Below are 22,204 nucleotides of genomic sequence, written 5' to 3' on the forward strand. Positions count from 1 at the left end.
TCCACCACCTTATGTGCTTACTGCAATAAGGGCAGAATGGGAACTCTCCTGCGCTCATGCAATGCTTCATACATTCCTTGGTTATCACATTTATCATGCTGAATTCTAATCATTTGCTTTTCCCACTAGACTGTGAGTCTGTTGGGTAGAGAAACCATGCCATATTTGTCTTTGTAACCCAGATACCTAATACAGGTGACTGGAGAGATCTCTAACTATTTGTTCATTGGTTTGTACTTGACACCGCATCCTCTTTTGTGGCTATTTGAAGATAAAATTCAACTGTGGTGAAGATGAAATGCAAACGTTGTGGTTTATAATTTTCTATTCCTGAGCAAGCACCTCCCTGCCCCTAATCTTCCAGCAATAGTTGTTGTTCAGAGCCAAACACTGTAATAGGAAGGTGACAAATATCAAATCTTTTCACTGCACCTGCTGAGTAATGGCCCCAAGACTCAGAGCCAATCTTCACCTGTATACCTGGCAAGTAGACAAGAGCCTGATGTAAGTCAAGTCATGTGTCTCTCATGAATAAATAATAAAAATGAGCAGGAGAGATGAAAAGACTGCTAGAGTCAACAGGACACAACTGACTGACTATGCAGGAATGTTAAGAGTCTTTGACTCCCCAGGTTCTGTCAAGTTTTACAATGTGGGAGGAAGAGCATTTTGGGTAAGGGAGGTGTGAGTGGAGGTAGATATGGTGCAATCGAGTGGTGACAGTAGGCAGAGGAGTATATGAATCTGGAACTTTTGTATTAAATCTGGGTTTAGATGAAATCATTCAAAGAGTGGATAGAGCTTAGAGAACATAAGATTAGGAGAGGAAGCCTAAGGATCAGATGTAAGTAAGGATTTAGCAAAGTTAAGAGGATCTCTCCCTGGGAAGGATCACCTGGAGATGTGGGAGGAAGACAAAAGTGTGGTGTCCCAGAAGCCTAGGCCTGAGAGGAGGAGAAATTGTCAAGTAAGGAAACAGCAAAAAAATGTATGATGCTTTGGATTTAGTGATACGCAGGACTCTGATAACTTTGCTGAGAACAGCTTTAGTGGAGGGTACCTTACTTAAAAGCCACTTTCTATGGGTTGAAGAGTTAATGAGGAGTAGGGAAGAGGCATTGAACAGATTTTACTCTTAAGACACAAAAGAGAAAATTGAGAGAAAAACAGAAATGAGATGGTAACTGGAAAGTGGGTTTATGTTTCATTAAATGGTTAGCTTGATTGATTGATTGATTGATTGAAGGGGATCTACCAGGTGTCAGGATCATAGGGTGAAAGTGTTTGTTTATTTATTATTATTTTTTCAAGCGCACGGGGGTTTATTAGCAAGCTCGAGCTTGGGTCCAAGTATACCCGACACAGCGGAGCAGGGACTTGGACTGGGGGAAGGTGTTTAAAAGTCAAGTGGAAAAGGAGACATCACCAAGAGGGAGAGGAATTTATCTCTCTGAACCCAGGTCTCTTCATATGTAAATAGAAATAATATCTTACTGAGAGAGAAGTTGGAGGTTTAAATGAAATAACATAAAAAAAAAAAAAATAAATAAATAAATGAAATAACATAACCAAAAACATTTTAAAAATAGAGCACTTTTCTAAAGTACATTACTCTCTATGTTATTGACTCCAGTTTATTACCTCGACTCAATGACTGATTAGTCTCCGTTGATATGACTTAGTATTAGAATCTAATTATAATTAACCTTGTCACTGCAGCTCAGAAATCAGGGCACAAGTCCCTTCTCCTGACATTTGGATATATTCTGATGCTTTGGATGCCAGATTACTTTTGTGTGTGTGTAAGAACACTTAACATGAGAGGTACCCCCTTAAATCTATTAAGTGTGTGATACAGTATTATTGATGACGGGTACAATGCTGTACGGCAGATCTCTAAAATGTATGCATCTTGCCTGAAATGTTATGGCAACTGATTAGCAACTCCCCATTCCCTACTCCCTTCAGATCCTAACAATTCTTATTCTACTTTTTGATTCTGTGAGTTTAGCTATATTTTAGACCCCTCATATGAATGGAATGGTGCAGTATTAGTCTGTGACTGATTCATTTCACTTAGTACAATGTACTCAAGGTCTATCCATGTTATAGGTGGCATAATTTCCTTCTTTTTAAGGCTGAGTAATATTCCATTGTATGTATATACCACATGTTCTTTACCCATTCATCCATCTTTCTTCATCCATTCATTTGTCAACAGACATTTAGGTTGTTTCCATATCCGACTCCTGTGAAGAGTGCTTCAGTGAAGTTGGGAATGCTAATATCTCTTTGAGATCTCTATTTCAATCATTTAGGAGAGACACCCAGGAATGGGATTGCTAAATCCTATCCAGATACCTTATTTGATTCAGTTCATTAAATTAAGCACCATGGGCAGCCCGGGGGCTCAGCAGTTTAGTGCCACCTTCAGCCCAGGGTGTGATCCTGGGGACCCGGGATCGTGTCCCATGTCGGGCTCCCTGCATGGAACCTGCTTCTCCCTCTGCCTATGTCTCTGCCTCTCTCTCTCTCTCTCTCTGAATAAATAAATAAAATCTTTAAAAAAAAAATTAAGCACCAAAAAAAAATTAAGCACCATGTGCAAAGTAAAACAGGGGTGCTATGATAGTGCACATGGATAGGACGCTGTCAGTGGATCTTATGTGGATACCAGTGTCTCAATCAATAGGCTGAGAAGTACCGTATTAGCCTAATAATGCCCAGGAAAAGTAAGAATGGGCCGAGTTTGGGGACTAGACCAAACTTCACTTTTTTAGGATTCCCCGTCTCCTCGGAACTAGATGGTGAAGAAATCACATAACAAAATCATCAGAGCTTGGGTTGGTGAGACCCATGTGCTCAATTGTGTGTGTGTGTGTGATGTAGAAGTTGGTTCTAGGCTCTGGTATCCTGAAGGAAAATTAAAAAGACAAAATCAGAACCATATTCTTTTATCTTTTTATTCATGAGAGACACAGAGAGAGAGGCAGAGGGAGAAAAGCAGGATCCTTGCAGGAAGCCCGATGTGGGACTCGATCCTGGAACTCCAAGATCAAGCCCTGAGCCAAAGGCAGACGCTCATTGGCTGAGCCACCCAAGCGTCCCCATATTTTTTTAAATGACAGTGGCTTAACTCCTGGTGAGAGAATCAGCAAGCCGGCCTTGACTGTGGAACCATTTCCTGAGGAGTTAAATACAGATCCAAGTGACATAGAACCTATATGATTAATAGAACATGCTTTACCGAGTTCAGCTTTTTCCTAATTATACAAATTCAGTTTGAACAGAAATATGTCTGAACAAAAAAGAGTTATAAAAATAGTAATTGTAGCCTACCCACTAATTATTTCCTTCTTTAGGATGAATGACTTTACAACAGAAGCAAGCATCATAATTAGCAAACTTCATTACTGTTTATTTTCATTTTTTCATTTATACGTTAACTTATTTCTATCCTATCTCCTTCCACAAAGGAGCTGAAGTGACTGTTGCTATTCATTTTATGTGGTTTTATTCATAATTCATTATGCAGGAGACCCCAGTTCCCTTGGAAATGAAATTCATGTTAATTTGAGTATTTTTGCCTCAAAAATTTGACTTCTATAGTAAATCAAAATCTCTTATGAAAGAACAACAGAAGAATATCCAAGTTCTCCAAATCCTTCACAATTTCCTTTAGAATACAACTCTAAATCCCAAGATGAGTTACACTCCCCTGTCTGTTGGGGGTGGGGATCAGGGGCTTTAAATAAAACAACTCCAGCAATAAATGACTAGCAGGGATGATGAGAAACTAAAAATCAGTGTTCATGTGTTCGTGTTGGGAATTTCAGCAGTTCCCAACCTGGCTCACAATCCTCCTTTGTGTCCTTTGCCTGCTCCGGACTTGCCTTCACTCTGTGGCAGGCAGATCACCCTGTTTGTGGTTAATTTTCAAGATCCTGGAAATTAATTCTGAACTGGAGCACAGTTCTCCCTGATTTGTTCTTAGTTCTGGTCTTGTGTCTCCACACCCACCCCCGCCCCCTTGCCTCATATATTCCTATGAATGTCTAAGGAAAAGCACTTCCTTATTAACAGAACAAAAACATTTGACTTGTTTTTAAGGGATTAACTAACTGTACTGAGTTGGTCACTCCCAGGCATAGACACCACTAGAAATGAACTTCAGCAAATGAAAACACCAGACTGGTGATAATCTTTTCTGAAAGAAATCATTTAGAAGCTGGTTTGGTTTTGTTTTTAATAAGAAAGTAGAGGGTCCCTGGCTGGCTCAGTTGGTTGAGCATCTGCCTTGGGCTGGGGTCCTGATTCCAGGGTCCTAGAATGGAGTCCTGTGGCTGGGCTCCTTGCTCAGCTGGGAGCCTGCTTCTCTCTCTCCCTCTGCCTGCCACTCCCCCTTGCTTGTGTTCTTTCTGTCAAAAAAATAAATAAAATCTTAAAAAAAGAACATCATTTTGTGACTTAAGATCAGATGATGATTCTGTGTATGGGTATCTGCACATCAAGTTTTGTGTATACTTGAATCTCTATATGCACAGGAATGGGGTGCATACCCCCCTTGGACTGTACCTCAGAGGGTGGCAACATCTAAGAGTGGGGCTGGGAGGTGATGAAGGGGAGCTTTCACTTTCTGCTTCATATACTTGTATCTTGTAAATCTGAGATTTTTTTGATAAGCAGGTATTACTGTTTTAATTAACAGCTTAGGAATTAAAATATTATTTCTAACAACCATTCACATATTTAAGACCACAGCATTGTGAAATAATAGCACCTCTACTGATGTGCAGTCTTTATATTTTTCAAAATGGTGTTTTCAATTCAGTGATGTATATTTTAGGTTTTATCCTGATGAATGAATGAAAATAAATAAGAAAAAAAATTATCCAAATAATTCTTATACATAAACCCTCTGTTAACTTCATATATCTTGGCTCAGGATTCTACAATCGACCCTGGTTTTCCTTATCTCTGTGACTAGGATCATAACCTTTTACCTTTTAATACTGTTACTTAAGATCTTGTGGACAAATCACTCATTCAGCAGGGTTATTGAACATCTCCTTGTTAGCCCCTGGGCTGGGCTCCGAGGATAGAGTAGACAGACATGAATCTCCTTCATTTATTTTTGTTTAAAGATTTTATTTATTTATTCATGAGAGACACAGAGAGAGAGGCAGAGACACAGGCAGAGGGAGAAGCAGGCTCCATGCAGGGAGCCCCACGTAGGACTCAATCCCGGGACTCCAGGATCACGCCCTGGACTGAAGGCAGCACTAAACTGCTGAGCCACCTGGGCTGCCCCAAATCTCCTTCATTTACACAAGCTAACCTTTATTGCATGCTTTCCATGCCCTAAGCGTGGTATTTAGTGCTTTATATGTATTATCTCCTTTCATCTTCATATCACTGTATATGGTAGAGGTATCATTAACCCTGTCCTACAGATGAAGACACTGAGACACAGATAAGTAATTTACCCAAGGCTGCACAGCTAGGAACTAAGGCAGTCATTTGAATCCCAGGGGCCTGAATCAGGCTCCAGCTCAACAGCCCATCCTTTTAAACCACATCCTTTTAAACCTTTTAAACCACAGTGCCTTCCAGATCACAAAGTCAGTGTAATCTAGTAGAAGGAGTTTTAGAAGTAGATATTTATTTTTGAAATGGGAACAACTTGAATCTCCAACAATAGGATGTAAGTATGATAGCATCCGCCCCTATAATGCAAGACTTGAGGGACATTTAAAAAGATGATATAGAAGGGTGCCTGGCGGGGGGGGGGGGGGGGGGGGGCGGAGCTTGGTCAGCTAAGCATCTGCCTTTGGCTCAGGTCATGATCCTGGGGTCCTGAGATTGAGCCCCCATATCAAGCTCCCTGCTCAGGGGGGAGTCTGCTTCTCTCTCTGTTCCTCCCCCCTTCTCTCCTCAAATAAATTATCTTAAAAAAGAAAAACAAAATTGATGTAGGTATTGATCCATTGACATAAAAGCAAATTCTCTTCATATTATTAAGCAGAAAAGATTACAACAGTACTTATAGTATGATTGAACTTTGTGAAAAAGTATCAGTGTGAAAAGAAGGCTACTAAGGGGTGCCTGGCTGGCTCTGTCTGTGGAGCATGTGGCTCTTGATCTTGGGGTCATGAGTTTGAGCCCCATGTAGGGCATAGAGATTACTTTAAAAAATAAAAACACTTTCAAAAGTAGGTTACTACGCATTTCAGGTCAGAATATTGGGGAGCACATGCACTGCCCCTCCAGCCCCGAGGTGGATAAGGCTTCTCCAGGTCTACTCAACACGGATCCCCAGGCAGCCACCACCAGTCAATCCTGGGTGGCCCTTAAGATGAATCATCTTTGTCTTTTGAGTATTTGCTCTTTGATTCCACTGTCAGAATCCATTCCCCACATATTTTGCCTTGATTTCTCTGTCTCTTCCCTTACTCTCTTGTCTCAGCTGGCCTATCCTTTCTATAGTCGTCTTGTCTCGACGTGTACACTGGACCCTGGTTTTCTACTGCAATTATCCCTTTCTTCCACATCATCACCTTTTGCTTTCCTGTTAGTTCATTTCCATAGGCAAATATGTACTGTTACGTACAATCCTGCTTTTAAAAGGTTTCCCTAGATCCCATGTTCCTCTCCAGCTATTGCCCTTTACAGCCCGTTTCCTGGAGAAAGCTCTAGATTCTGATGGCTTGTACTCCCTCCCCCTCCTAGCTCCCATTCGCCCCTCCCAGAAGGCTTTGCTCTCCACTTCTGCCCTGTAACCAGCCACATCTGGGCTCTGGGATCGCCTTCTTGCCAAATTCAGTCATCCGTTCTCAGGCCTTGTGTTACTTAAACTCCTCGCAGCCTGTGAGACTGTGGGGACTCCAGTCTGCTTGAGCTCCTTTCTTCCCCAGGATTCCAAGATGCCAGAGTCTCCTGGTTCTTCTCCTGTCTCTCACCGTGTTCTCTCAGCCTCTTCTGCTGGCAGCCACTTCTCTCCCTTGTCTCCATTCATTCCCCGTGTGTTGCCATCTGGCCCCATGGTACTATCATTTGTAGGCCAACAAGTACCCAATTTTTTACCCTGGCTCAGTCTTTCCCCTAAATTCCCAATTTGTAGATACTATTGTTTACTCAAATGTCTAAGTGGCATCTCATGCTTAACATGCACAAAAGAGAGCACTTGATTTCCTCCCTGTGGCTGGGACTGCTAGCTGCCCTCCAGGAAGCATCCTTCCCTTCTTCTACTATGATGCTAGTGACTTTGACTGGACCCATGGCCACTCAGGATAAAGCCAACAATGCTTACGTTTCTTTCTCTCTTGTAGCTGAGTTCTAGCCAATAAAATGTAATCAGAAGTATTGTGTGGCTGCTTCTAGAAAACATTCACTTATTGTACCATATTTACAAACCATATCTTAAGACAATTTACCTTAAGACACCAGTTCTCTTTCCCTTTGTTTGCCCTTTCTCCCATTCTGCTGCCTAGAATATAACTATGATGGTTGGAGCTCTAGTGTCCGTCTTGGCTGAGGAAGATGAGGACAGCATCCCAGAGCTAGCTGAGTAGAAACCTGTAAAGGCTCTGAGGGTCCTTGAGCTGTCACAGCGGTGCTGGACTACCTGCCTCCAGGCTCCCATGACGGAGAAGTGAAGATCTCCCTTGTTAAGTCACTGTGCCTCGTAGCCGAATCTATTCCTGTTCAATACATTCACCAGTGTATTCCATATTTTATCTTTTATCTATCAGAGAACAACCTTCCTTTCACATACTAGATGATTTGGAATATTTGGAATGTCAAGGAAAACTTTTCTTATATATTAATCACTAAAATGATAAAGTTAGTAGAAAAGTTGATTTGCTTTTACACAAATGTGTTCAAGAAATACATTTTCTAGAATATATTTGTGTCTGATGAAGATCTGTACTCTTATTTTCTCAGGTTTTTAATGAGTTCCAATAAAAACCCATTTATGCTGAGATTACACTCCTCCCCAAATGGATGATTTTCATCATCTGATATTTTGTGCTGGTTTGAATATTTTCATATGACAGGCCTGAAATAAAATACATCCTTCCTGATGCATAAATCATGTCCGAATAGAAGTTGTCTCAGGTTAGAATATTTAGGATCTTTTAAGAAGGCCAAGTTAAGTTAGTTTATAGTAAAAGTTCTATAGGTTATTTGTTGAATGAATGAGTAAATAATGGTATATTTTCCTGTAATTCTTCAGCTATACAAAGTTATTGTGGTAATTTTACAACAAGCTTACAGATTCTTTGCCTTTCCTCTCACTGAGATTGGGGCCTAATTCCTCTCCCCCTGAATATGGAGAAGCCTTGTGATTGGCTTCTATCAGAGAACGCGGCGGAGGTGACACAGAGGGTCTATGGAGACGAGGTTAGAGTAGACCGTGCAGCTTCCACTTGGCACTCTCTCTGACATGTTGCTTTTGGATTCCTGAGCTGACATGAGTGTATGAAATCTGGCTGCTCTGAAGCCACCCTGCTGGAGAGCCTGAGGAGCCCGGCTTTTCCAGACTGTAGCTGATTGAGTTTTCCCAGGATCACCTGCCACACCTTTGAGTGGCTGAGCCTTCCAGTGATTCCCATCCTCTGCTTTTGAGCTTTGTTCCCCATGAAGTGAGGCAGAGATGGGCTCTCTCTGCCCAAAACTTCAGATTAATAGCAGGATACATACTGTTTCAAGCCTCTAGGTTTGAGGGTAGTTTGAGTAGCAACCATGATAATGGAAACATTCCCTGACACAGCACGCTGACCTTCTATGTTGCCATGAGAGTAGTATTGCTTGATTACCATGGAGACCATTAGGACCCTTCAGTGCATTCCCTTTCTGAATAATTCTCTGTGACAAAGGGGCATTGCAGTCACCTACAACTTCTGTGGCCACTGGTTAGAAAGGGCTCCAGTTCTCTTACCTTTTCCAGACCTAGAGAAAATAGCAGAAATGCTGCCTTCCAAAATGGAAACAAAATCGGCTCTTTCAAAACAAACTGTCTTATGATGTAGTTTGCAAATATGGTACAGTAGGTGATTGGTTTTTTCTTGTCTTTGCCCTAAAAACAAGAACAGCCTGGAATGTGTTTCAGTATAACCCAGGTGACCAGAGAATGTGCTCAGGACAGGAACAAAGTAGGCATAAAGAAAACCGTAGCCTCATTAACCTGTCTGGGGCAATGATGGGCTAAGTGAAAAGCAGCAGGTGATGGAGAGTTTGTAAAAAGGCGGTCTGCATTATCACTTGTTCAGTGTTTCCTACGGAAGAAGGGACTCTCAGTATAGATTCTCAAGGCCGAAATCTGCCTAGCCTGGAGAAAAAAACCTAATGTAATTCCATTTCAGCACACTTCCTCAGTTGAAAAATTCTTGCACAAATGGATGATCTATTTGACAAATACAGCACCCAATATAAATCAATACATGGTATTTTGTTTTATAAATTGATCTGTGAATTTGGTTAGCATTTATTTGTGCCCTTAAACTTGACCATTTCAGAGAAAGCTTTTAGGATCAATTTCCTAGACCACTGAAGACTGTTGGCGTCTCCACCAAGGTAATGATGCCTCATAGGATTCTAGAGGAAGCTGCTAATTTCTTTCTATCTGTGATCCAAGTTTCACTGTAGCAGGAAAGAGTGTCTAATTAGAAGAGGCTCTCAAACATTAGTCTTCAATTGGCTGATTGCCAGGCCCAAAGAGCACTTTCTAGATCCAATGTCAGGGAGGCCAATTTCTTCCACAGTAGGACCTATCTTCTGACTTTAGCTTCGTGATTGTAACTTCTGAAACCTCAGACTTTTAATTCTCTTTAAGTGCAAGCATATCACTCTGGAGAGTGTGGGTTTATATGCCCGGTTTGAGCAGCTTTATCTAAAAGTCATTTGGAAAACTAAATAAGACAGCCATCTACTCTCTAAGAAGCTTTCGATTCAACAGAGGAAGATGTAATATAATTAATTAAATCGCATTTTGATCCTGGTGACTAGACGTTCTTTGATCATTTTATTAATGGTGTCAGAGGAACGGAGCACATCTTAGAATGCAATAGTAAAATGATGAAGAATTTTACTTTACAGAGGGATCATTACCTGTCTCTGAGCATCTTCCATTACATTTTCTTCTCCCTTCCCCCTCTCAGCCTATAATCTGTTCTTTCCCCTTGTCACCTCCCACTAGATAAGCAACTTGAATATATGGATGATGTCCTTTTATTTGTCTAAGATTCATCAAGCTATTCATAAGATTTCTTTATGAAAAATACCACAGTGTAAAGTCCTTTAACAAGCACACACCATTTAAAATTTTTGTTATTAGGGTGACACTAATACATGCAATTTTAGTTTTTAAAATTTAGGCCAAAGTATTCGTTGGGATTTAGCAATGGCTGTGTTTTTACTATCAGCCAAAAATCATTGTTAGGATACATACATTTTTTTCCTTCATCTTCTATTTTGCTCTTTATTTTTGTAAAAGGAAGGAATAAACTGGCATATATCTTTATGAATACAAAAAGGAAAACATTTTTGAGAGGAAATGGCTACTTTCTGCAGCTCTTAAAACAGATTAAAATTCATTTGCAAAGAATACATTAGTGCTGAAAAATACTCAGAGTATAATATCCGAGGACCACTTACAGGTGGCCACTTATGAACTGAGACACTTCAATGACGTTCTTACATCCTATCATGAGCCTCCCTATGAACTGAGTCACATACTTGAACTTAGAATAAAAACTCTTCTAGGGAAAAATGAGAATCTAAAAAGATTTATTTTTTAACCCTGAGAGGTTAAAAAGATAAGCCATTTCCCTAATTACGAAACATCCCAATAAAGAAAAGTTTCAGGATTTTGACTTCTTGGCAAATATTTAAAGACCTGGAAGCCCCCATCTTTAGGGTTTACAACATATAGTGCAATATGCTGTCACAGATGATACCCTTAAAAGACACCCCAGCAGTCTCCTTTCCATTAAAATTTTTGTTTCTCATTTTCCACCCATCAAATTTCTTGTTTTTCTAGCAGTTTCTGTGTTATTACCTGCTTCTCCGTTCTCCTTCAAACTATTCTTTATATGGAGTTTTGCACAACTTATTTTCAGTGACTGTCAGGTAAAGCCTGTGCACACACCTCTCTGTGAGGCTTCCACTGGACTGGCATTGGCCTCCCCTGGGAGAACTGGTGCTCCTCCACAGCAGCCCCAGGAAAGCGGTGGGGGTGGGGGGTGCTCTCACCCAGCACCCTGCTCAAAGTCACTGCTGTGCCCAGCTACCCTCCGCTCAGGGGACCCACCCAGCCCCAAGCTTCCCATCCCCTGGGGCCAGGGCTGAGAGCTCTTAGTACCCAAATTTGAGCCATTAGCAGACTGGCAGCCAGCACCAGAGACTGTTGTTCTAAAGATACATGTCTTTATGGCCTTGGAACATCGCATGCCTCGCTTTAATGGAAAAAGTATCTAGTAAAGTCGATTGTAAAGCAAAACTCCATAAAGAAATCTCTACCCTCTTTTCCAGTAATTTCCTTTATAAAATCAAAGAAATAGTATTAGCAAGGAAAAAGAAACCCTCAGTTTTATGTGTTTATACCTCACTGTGTTCCCACATGATTTAAAGTGATTTGTCACAATATATAAAATTATAATGAGAGCGTGTACATTTAAGAATGAAAGAGGACCAAAAAAAAACCAAGATGGGAACCTAAAATAGGGCCAGGAACAAGGCTTTAAAAAATGTATAAAATAATGACCTCTGCTCTGAGTGGGTCAGTGTTTACCTCTAAACTATCTAGTAGCCCTCTATCAGCTAATGACATCACCCCAAAAACTCAGTTTGCTGGTGAGCATTTTTGGGGGAGAAAGGAGATGGAAAGGTCAGGGTGAGGGGTGAAAATACAGGGGAGACTGGCCAACTCGCTTTTCATTTGGCTTCACATAGGAGTAGATTTTTAACATATCTGGAATAGAAAATGCCCTAGACTGTGTGTTGTTAAAACAATCCTCCTCAAATATTGTTCTTCTGGGACAAAGTACTCGTACATATTGGAAGGCACTGAATTCATAATCAAGGCAGGCTTGCTCGCCAAGAACAGAACCTTAAAGATGTATAAAGCTTCTCTGTGTGTCTCCTCACCCTCAGAGGCAGACAGCTCAAAAGATTGATCTATTCTTGCTGTCTGCATGTCTTCACTGCCTCCTCACTCCAAAAGCATTTTAATCTGGCTTCCACCCCTGCCACGTCACTGAAGCTAATCCTGCTAAGGTCCCCAAAGCGCTTTTCGGCTCATATTTTACTTAGGTCTCAGCAGCATCTGGAAGTTGACTTCTCTCCCCTTCTTAAAATATTCTGTACCCTTAGGTTTCCTTAATCCCGCATTTTGTGGGTATCTCCCCATTCTCTGGTCATTCCTCCTTCCTGTCCTTTGCCTGCTTCTCCCTTTCCACCTGACTCTTCAATGTCGGTAGGTTCCTTGGAATTCTGTCCTCATGCTGAGAAGAACTCTAGCTCTGAAAGAGCCCACAGAAGTATTGCTATTATACAAACCAGTAAAAACATACGTCTAATCTTCTGTATCCCATAATGTAGAAATTCATCAAGTTCTTGTTCACTGAATAATAGTAATGGTAGACACGGGACATTGCCTTGCTTAGTCGCGGTTCCTAACTCCTCATCGTGCCTTTTCCTTATTGCCAAGAAGAGGTAGGAACCGTGTTTTTCTGACTCCCTTGCAGCTAGAGTCTCAAACGTGATGTAGGTTTCATCCATCAGAGGTCCTCATGTGAAATTTGAATTTGAAACTGGTCTAGGTGGAAAGAGAAGCAGAAGTGCCTGAGTCATCCGTTTAGCTGGTGTGAGAATCTAGGAGATTCTGGAGCCAAAAATCCTGGTGGGATATCTGATGCCTGGAACGCAGTTAGCATAGCACCTTCATCAATACAGTGATTTTGGTGACAGTCTCCTGATGCCCAGCAGCTCCCCCCATGGGCTTGTCACACAGAAAATTGTTCAAGGCTTAGCAATGGAGATTAGGGAGTGTCTTTCAGGGAAGTTCTGAGTATTGTCTAGGGGAACTTTAAGGAATTTTCTGAATCTATACAGATGTGGACCTTTGATTATCTACTAACTAGGCTATTTTACAACTCTAAGGAAGAAATTTACCTGTAGCAAACCAAAGAAATGCAAATACTTCTTGTTCATAGCAAAGCAAATTACTTTTTTTCTGGTAGATATAGAATTGACTTTTGCCGTAAAAAAAAGATTATCCCAAACATATTTTTTATTGCTCTAAAACTACCCTCATATGGGAGCCCCTAGTCATATGTGGTAATTGAGCACCTGTAAGGTGGCAAGTTTGAATTGAGATATGTTTTAAATATAAAATACACTTCAGAATTTAAAGTCTCAATATAAAAATATATGTAAAAGATCTCACCTTATTCATAAATTATATGGATTATAAGAGTAATATTTTGGACATATTGGACTAAAAAATATACTTTCAAAATTAATTTCACCATTTTTACTTTAGTATGGCTCCTAGAGGATGCTTAATGACAGCACTGTTGGATGTTCCTACCCTATAGAATTTCAACCAGTTTTGCTTCTATTAGCCCATTGAATTCAGCATCCCTGATTGTGTGTATGTATATACACACATATATGCACATATATGTCTCTGAATTCTCTTTTGAACCAGAACATCTTCCAGGTTCTGTCATTAATTAATTCATTGAATAGAAATCTTTGACACAAGTTGCTTTATATTTGCAGGAGAACCACCGTTTTAACATTTTATACTTTACCAACCAGTTTTCAGAATTGCTCCAACAAGCCCCATCTATGACACAGTATATTAACTTGTTGGAATTTAAATAAAAACATATAAAAGGAAATGAAGAGGTGATATGTACCAATGAAAACATTTCAAATACATACTTCCAACAATGTTCATATTTTAAAAATATATTAAAATATAATGTACTACTCATAATGTTAAAAAAAAAAAAGCCCCATCTAAATATGTTTCTCCAGCCCTCATAGTGATTTTGTAAAGACCTAATTCCCTACATTAAATTCCTTTGTAAAATAGCTACGGTGGGGATCCCTGGGTGGCGCAGCGGTTTGGCGCCTGCCTTCGGCCCAGGGCGCGATCCCGGAGACCCGGGATCGAGTCCCACGTCGGGCTCCCGGTGCATGGAGCCTGCTTCTCCCTCTGCCTGTGTCTCTGCCTCTCTCTCTCTCTGTGACTATCATAAATAAAATAAAAAAAAATTTTTAAAAAAAATAGCTACAGTGGTTTCCATGACCTGCTACAGCACCCTGGCTGATCCAATAGCTAAAACTGGAGTGTTTACTATGTTCTGCATGTTGTCTTAAACACTTTCCAGATTATCTCATTGAATCTTCAGTAACAACTCTTAGGCAGGCAGCACACTGTCCATTTCACAGATGAGGCACTGAGAGTTTAAGAAGCTTGCCCAGTGTGACTAGTGGGGAAGTCGTGGCTGACTCGCACTCAAGCAGAATTGATCCCAGAGTCCACTTCCATTACCACTGTGCTACTCTTTTCCTCCCCCCCACCCAAAAAAAACCCCACAAAAAACAGAAAGGAGAGGGTATATGTCACTTCATTGACCCCAAAACCATGGTATGGCGGAGAAGCCAGGGGTTCCAGTCATGCCTTCACTATTTCTGCCTCTTCTGCTCCCAGGCTCTGTGATCCAGTTGTCTGGCTTTCAGAATCCTGGGCAGAGCTCGTGCCTGGGTAGTTCTAGACTCTCCCAACTAAGGAGGTCAATGACCTTCTAGACTCTCCCAGTTGAGGAGGTGAATGACATGCCCTTTCCTACTACAGCTGAGCAGGAACCTAACAGGTTTTCCCAGTGGAATTGCACTAAAAGTATGTGACACTGACTGTCACAGAGCTTGCTGAAGAGGCTCTCTACCATCCTCAGCAAAGACAGAACAATTACCCTGGAATAACTGCTGTTGAGGGCTCACTGTGTGTCAGATGTTGCACTGGGCAGTTTCTAATCATTTTTTTAAATTCATTCAGTAACTCGGTAAGGTGAGGGTTATCCCCATTTTAAGGAGGAGCAATCTGGTTTCAGGTTAATTATGGAAGTGCTGGGATTCCCTTGAAAAATCACTTAACTCTTCATTGCTCATGTGACAGAAATTTGAGACCTGATAGTTGACATTTAATGCCGGGGTTAGGGGTGCCAACCCTCTAGACAGTTGGATGATTTTGGATTCCCCAAAATCTTAACTGCTAAATCTCCACTATTGACTGGAAGGAAGCCTTACTGATAATATAAACAGTTAACATATATTTTGTATGTTAGATTATATACTATATTTTTTTAAAAAAAGATTTTGAGAGAGAGAATGTAAGAGAGCATGAGCAGAGAGAGGGGCAGACTCCCATGCTGCACAGGGAACCTGACGCAGGGCCCGATCCCAGGACTCTGGGACCATGACCCAAGCCAAAAGCAGATGCTTAACTGAGCCACCAAACCCCCCTGATTATATACTATATTCTTAAAATAAGCTAGAAAGGTTATTAAAATAAGACAAATCACATTTAGAGTACTGTGCTGTACAAAATCTGCATTTAAGTGGACCTGTGCAGTTCAAATTCATGTTGTTCAAGAGTCAATTGTATAGTAAAATACCATTAAAAAGCTTGTATTGATAATGAAGAAGTCTATGGTATTAGTTGTCCACATGGAACTGAATAAGAAACGTGCTTAAGAACGGAGAATAGCAAAAATACCGTGTACTCTCCTTCCATTATTAATGCTAGTTTAAAAGCTTGAAATGGGCAAGCAACTCAATATTTTCCAGCATGCACCACATTTGCTTTTAATTCATTAGCTGTCTCTTCTTACTGTCTTTCTTGCTATGGTCTACATTTTATACCAGCACTGCAGAGATATCCGAAAGGATTTTTCTGTCCTACTTCAGACCCAGGAAATAGAACTGGTATGAATTATTAATACTGTTGGCTTTCTAGTGCTTTAATTCCACCTCTTTGTTTCAAGAAGGATATTAGTTAAATGGAGTTTTTCATTTCATGCCAGGAGCTTACTACATTTTGTAGGAAACACTAAATGACCTGAGTAATAGAAGAGACAGTCCTGTGTTGATTCCCACCTTCTACTTATGACAGATTCTGCGTAAATTCCACTCCCTATATCCTCGTCCGTGATAGGTTAATAGGGAAGTTTTTACACTGGGCTCTTCAGAGCCCTTGGAATTCCCCGGATGTGCTGGAGGTAGAGCTGGGAAACAGGCCTAGGGCGGAGGTTCTGCACCTCACCCCTACCATCCCCCTTGCTTCAGAGAAGCACTTCATTTCTACAGGCATCAAGCTTTCATGCAAGATTATGAGGGAAGAAAGGGCTTTTCTTTTTAAAAATCTTGAATTAATACACCTACGACAATAGGTGTTTTACATCTTTGGGATACTAAGAACAGGGTCTAAAGATTTTTGATAAGTACAGTATCTGAGGATATACAACCAACTGTGCCCTGAACATAAATGGCGGTGGGTCAGGTGACTGGGCTTGCAGGATGGACTTGGCCCTCTGGTGTTCTAATAGTCCCTCTGCCCTCTGGGTGAGGTCAGTTACTGTGCTTCTTGTAGAATGGGTAAACTTAAGAATTGCAGTAACATGGGGGCTGGCAAAAATACGTGAACAGATTCTGGAAATAAACTAAGTTCGCATGCTTACATTCAGGTTATTAGGTCAGACCCACAGACCTCCAGCTTCCTCTAAGAGGATGAATATAGTCATTACTTGTATTATTTCATTGGGACTGCCATGAATTTTATCAGTTTTCTGTAATAAGAGCAACTATGTTTACCTTTCAAAGTGTATAAAAAATGGGAGTGTTTGGTTTCATGTGAGATAAAATCAAAGTGTTAAAAGTCATGCCCAGGGCTCCCTTTTGTGCGTGGACTATAGACGACCCTGGGAATGCCCCTTTTCTCATGCACCGAAGCTGTAAACCTGAAGAAGGTTGGCAGGTGACAAAAATGGGTTCACTCAGTATGTATCGTTTTTTATTGCGTGCCCATCGTCATCAGGCAACATGCTAGATGTTGGGGAGGCAGTAGTGAGTCACACTCCTCTGCCTTCTTAGAATTTGCATTCTAATGCGGAGGAGGCACATAGTGAACACATCAAGAATTACATAAACATAGCAGTTGCAGAATGTAGTAATTCCCATGATGCACTCAATAGTTGGGGGCCAGGTCCTTTTTAGATAGGGGCAATCAGGGAAGGGACTCTAGGAGGGTAGATCCCTGAGTGCATTTTAAAAGACCACAGCTGGCCTCTTTGCTGGCTGCTGAGGCCATAAATGTGTAGCGTTTACTATACTTGATAGCTAAATATGTGCCATCTGCACGGAAGAATCAGAGTGCTGTGGAAACCCAAGGGGACCCGTAGTTGGTGCCTGCCTGAGTAGGAATGGAAAAACACAACAGTTAATTTATTAAATGAATAGATTTTTTTCTTCGTCATTTAACATTTATCAGCACTGTTTTATTTCCTTTCAGACAAAGATTGGCCTCAAGAATACTTAACATGCATGCAAGATCATGGTCTTGCCATTCTATACAAAAATTATCTTTACAACAATATATAATCCTCATTAAACATGTAAAGGATAGATCTATAATGAAATTTCCTCTTATATAATTACTCTATTGTTAAGGACAACATGATTTTGGTAAAAGAATTAAACTTTACAGAAATTAGTTTCATTTTCAAAATCTCTACATACAGCGTTTAAAATATACTAGAGTGACGGGAGAACACGATCAAATAACATGACTCCTGTTAATAGAATTTTCCACTTTACATTGGTATCCTTCCATTTTTATGAGTTGGACCTTCTTATTGTTTTTTAAAGTCTATCAGTGGATCATATTCCTTAAATAAAAATACCTGAAAGATATATATACACACAAAGCAGACTGAGATTTACAGCAGAACTATTAGACTTCAGTGTCGCTCAGGCAAATATAATTCACTCATCCATCCAACCATCCATTCAGTATTTATTGAGTCTACTAACCTAATAGGTAAAATATGCTGAAGCCAGAGCCATGAATGCTGGCCCCCTGAGTGAACACTTTTATGATTCTTTTTTGATGTACTAAGGCAATTCTCTCAAAGGCATTGAAGTCACCAAAATGTGGTTCCATAACCTACAATAAAGAATAATTTAAATTATTCAGTCAATGGATTAACAGAACAAATTCTGGAGAGCTACATAGGGTGGTTTACCTCGGAACCCCAAGAAAAGAAAACTATTCTAGTAAGAAACTTCAATAAGGCATCTGATGACAATGAAGATGTCACTAGTTCCCTATGTGCTGGTTTAAAACCATAAGGATTAAAAAGCATCTTGTTCAAAACAGCAAGAAAAATAGAATATATTTACATATTAATTTAGCGGGAAAGAGGACTTGAATTAAGTAAACTACAAAATTTTGATGAGGAACATAAAGACTTGAACAAAAGCAGGGAAGATTGTTACTCTTCCTGACAAGATTAAATGTTAGAATGCCAGTTCTGAATTATTTTAAGATTTTTTTTAACAGGGGATTTGAAGGGATTGGACAAAATTATGCTAAAATCTCGTAGACCTCGAGATAAACAAGGACAATTAGAAATAGAATTATTAAGTTAGGGGTTGGGGTAGTATAGGGGCTGCTGAGCATTAATAAATATTCTAAGGCTATAAGAATTAAGAGAGTTTGGTCCTGGTTTACAGATTAACCAAAGGAATCAATGGAGTCAAATAGGTCTAGAAAAAGATTCAAACATAAACGCAGATTTAGTCTATGATAATAGTTGTGCTGGGGAAAATGTCTAAGCATTCAAAATTAAGACCTCTTTTTTGTATCATGCAATCACGTAATTCCAGATGGATTAAAGATTTAAATATAAAGGGTGAAGCCATACTTTCAGTTAAAGATGTCACATTGGGAACATATGCATTTAACTTCTGTTCCCACCTAAACTTCACTTAAGTATGAGTAAAATAGATTTTTTTAAAAAGGTTTAAACACCCACTAGAACAAAGAACGGGAGAGAAAGCTATAAAACTTTGGAAAACAAGGCAACAAAACTTGGGAAATGAGAAAGCAGACAAGCTGGTGGTCACACTGACCTGAATGGTAAGCATCCGGTGGGGAAAGCAGAGACATGGCCCTTTTAACAGCGGAAATCCCCCAAGTCAAGCCCCTGGAAGTGGGCAGAAAGGTGGGGATTTAAAATTTGTTTAATAAGCTATTCTCTCCCTCCCTCACTCTGCAGAGCAGCTTCCCTGCCCAGCCAGGCAGAAGCCAGAGTTTCATGCTCTGGAGAGGGTCTTCTAGGCACAGCTGGAAAAAAAAAAAAAAAAAAAAGACAAAAGTGCTGAAAACAAGGTATTCAGTGAAAGTTACACAGTGAATATTGAGGCCTTACCCTTCTTCCCAGAACACAGCCAAATGGATAGACTCTAGGCAGGACATTGGACACAGCTTCCCTGGAGGAAATGGCCAATCCAAGAGAAGAGATAAAAAGATACCAAAATCGGAGACTCTGCAATGAGATGGCTTATTCACCTCCCTCTAGTAAACCTAAGACCACAGCTCTGCAGCTGGCTAAAGGGAAGTCCATTCCAGATTGGGGGATGGGGCGTCCTGCCTTCCATTGTTCACTCTAGGAAACATCTGATTGAACTGTTAACTCTGCCCCTGGGAGGGGATGTCTCTGTGGAGAAGCCTGTGGCCCCATTGGTCCCACCATGCTTGTAGGACAGGAAGCACAGTGTGGTGCATGCAGGTGTGTGTGCCACTCCTGGCCCTCGAGCCCCTCCAAGGGCTGTCCCTACTCTTCAATAATGAACTCCCATAGCAGTTATCAACACCCTTGTCACTCTGATTCCTCAACCCTACCTCATCTCCCTTCATTCTCAGTAAATTACCTTACCCCTTACTTTCCTAAGAAAAGGGAATCTAAAAAAAAAAAAAAAAAAAAAAAAAAAAAGAAAAGGGAATCTATCGTATGCCAGTCTCTCTTCATATCCAAGTTGCTTTTTTTTTTTTTTTTTTTTTGGACCCTTTCTCTTCTGTACAGAGAAGAGGTGTCCTCTTTTCTAACCCTAATGAATCTACTTAGTGATCCTGTTTCCTCCATCCTGCCCTGGGGTCTTGTCCCCTCAATGACCACTTCTTTGTCTTACATCTTCAGTTCATTCCTTCTTCCCACTTGTGAGGCTCTCTGCTGTAGGGCTGAGATGTGCCACTCAGGCTCCCTTTCAGGACTGAAGGCCTCTTCTTCAGATGCCCGGAGTACTGATCCTCAGCTATCAGCCTGCTTCTCGAGCTGCCTCAGAAGGAGGAAATCCCCACACTAATTGTCTCACTTCCTTCTCTGGGCAGCTCTACTCTAATGACTGGCTCCTGCCGGGGGTGTAAAGACCCAGCCCTCTCACTGTAAATTGGGACCACCCTGAAGGATCTTCCCAGCTTCAGAGCTCCTCCTGAAGACCTGAGGTCTTCAATGAAACTACCTCTCCCAACTTCTCCCTCAGTCCAATCCTGTCTACTTTCCTTGCCTCCCATAGTTCTTAACCTGAGAGCATCCCTACAGGCTTATCTCCACCTCAGAGTCTGTATCCCAGGCTCCCCTCCCTATGACAGCTTGTCTATAAGTCATGGATATATACAAATTTGAGAAATGGCTCCAAATTGCCCTTTTAAAAGGCTGTACAAATTTGCATTCTCATCAACAATCCAGAAAAGTGCCTCTTTTCCCACACCTTAACTATCACTATTAGATATTATCACATTTTCACATGTTTCCATAAGTAACAGATGGTGTCTCCTTCTTGCTTGATTGGTATTTTTAAAATTATGAGTAAGAGAATATTTTCTCATATTTATTGGCCATTTACATTTCTTTCCCTTTCATCTGTTTATTTTCTTTGCCCATTTTTCTATTGGATGGCTGTCTTTTACGTATTGATTTTTAAGTGTTCTTTTTATAGTAAGAAAACTGCAAATAAGTTTTCCAGTTTGCTGTTTGCTTTGGCTTTGCTTAAAACATTTTTTGGCCATTCAAAAGTTTTATAGCTTTAATTAGTTAACATTTTTTCCTCTATGCTTCTCGGTTTTCTGTCATGTTTAAGGTGGTATTCTTTATTCTAAGATTTGGAAATTTCTCTAGTATTATTTTTAAAACTTAGCTTCAATGCCACTGCTATCACAAAGATGTCCCTGAGTACCTTGTCCAGAAATTAACCCCATCTAGTTCCTTTCGCTTTATGTTAAAGTCACATTGCATTTCACATTCTGAATTATAGTTATTTTTAACATTCTCCAAACTCTTCCATTAGCTTGTGAGTTACTGAGGGGGAAAAAAAAAAAAAAAAAAAAAAAAAAAAAACCACTTCATTTTAGATATCCATGTATGCATTCCAATATCAAGGATATGCCTTGTATACAGTGCTACTTAAATATTTATTGAATCAAAATGAATTAATTGGTACTGTTTGGTTTTTTTAAATAAATTTATTTTTATTAGTGTTCAATTTACCAACATACAGAATAACACCCAGTGCTCATCCTGTCAAGTGCCCCCCTCAGTGCCCGTCACCCATTCACCCCCACTCCCCCACCCCCCTCCCCTTCCAGCACCCCTAGTTCATTTCCCAGAGTTAGGAGTCTTTATGTTCTGTCCCCCTTTCTGATATTTCCCACACATTTCTTCTCCCTTCCCTTATATTCCCTTTCACTATTATTTATATTCCCCAAATGAATGAGAACATATAATGTTTGTCCTTCTCCGATTGACTTACTTCACTCAGCAATTGGTACTGTTTAATTATGTGGTTCTTAACTAATACCTTCCTTGGACCAAAGAAGTGAAACTAGAGCACTTTAGCAGAACTCCTGGAACTGTCATCTCCAGACCCGAGCCACATCTATAAAGGGGTGATTACAGGAGCAGCACACAAGTGAAGTCTTAGGGCTTGCAAAGTGACAGGTGACCAGAACACTCCAAGGTAAATAGACAAGTCAGGCAAGATGGTTCCTAGCAACAGGGACCATCTTGGAGGCTTGGCACAAACTGGCCCTCCATCTGCTACAAACACACAGTGTGAACACAGCTGAATCATGTAA

The 22,204-nt window shown here is 40.5% G+C and overlaps 1 protein-coding gene and 1 long non-coding RNA gene across 14 annotated transcripts in view; one reads left to right on the top strand and one right to left on the bottom strand.

Annotated features, from left to right (window-relative positions):
• ACYP2 (acylphosphatase 2) overlaps positions 1–22,204 on the top strand; it is a 247,671-nt gene that overhangs the window by 222,429 nt on the left and 3,038 nt on the right. The gene's annotated exons all lie outside the window — the stretch shown is intronic.
• LOC144324142 (uncharacterized) overlaps positions 3,014–22,204 on the bottom strand; it is a 46,023-nt gene continuing 26,832 nt past the window's right edge. Inside the window, exons 2-4 of one of the 2 annotated variants that reach the window (XR_013389553.1) lie at positions 19,204–19,277; positions 18,103–18,235; positions 3,014–3,184 (exon numbers count right to left, since the gene is read on the bottom strand). This is a non-coding gene — a long non-coding RNA (uncharacterized LOC144324142). Of the gene's footprint in view, positions 3,185–17,545; positions 18,236–19,203; positions 19,278–22,204 lie in introns of those variants that run through there. The other variant, XR_013389552.1, reaches the window with a different exon arrangement.

The sequence above is a fragment of the Canis aureus genome, chromosome 11 (assembly GCF_053574225.1).
Source record: "Canis aureus isolate CA01 chromosome 11, VMU_Caureus_v.1.0, whole genome shotgun sequence".
Lineage (NCBI taxonomy): Eukaryota > Metazoa > Chordata > Mammalia > Carnivora > Canidae > Canis > Canis aureus.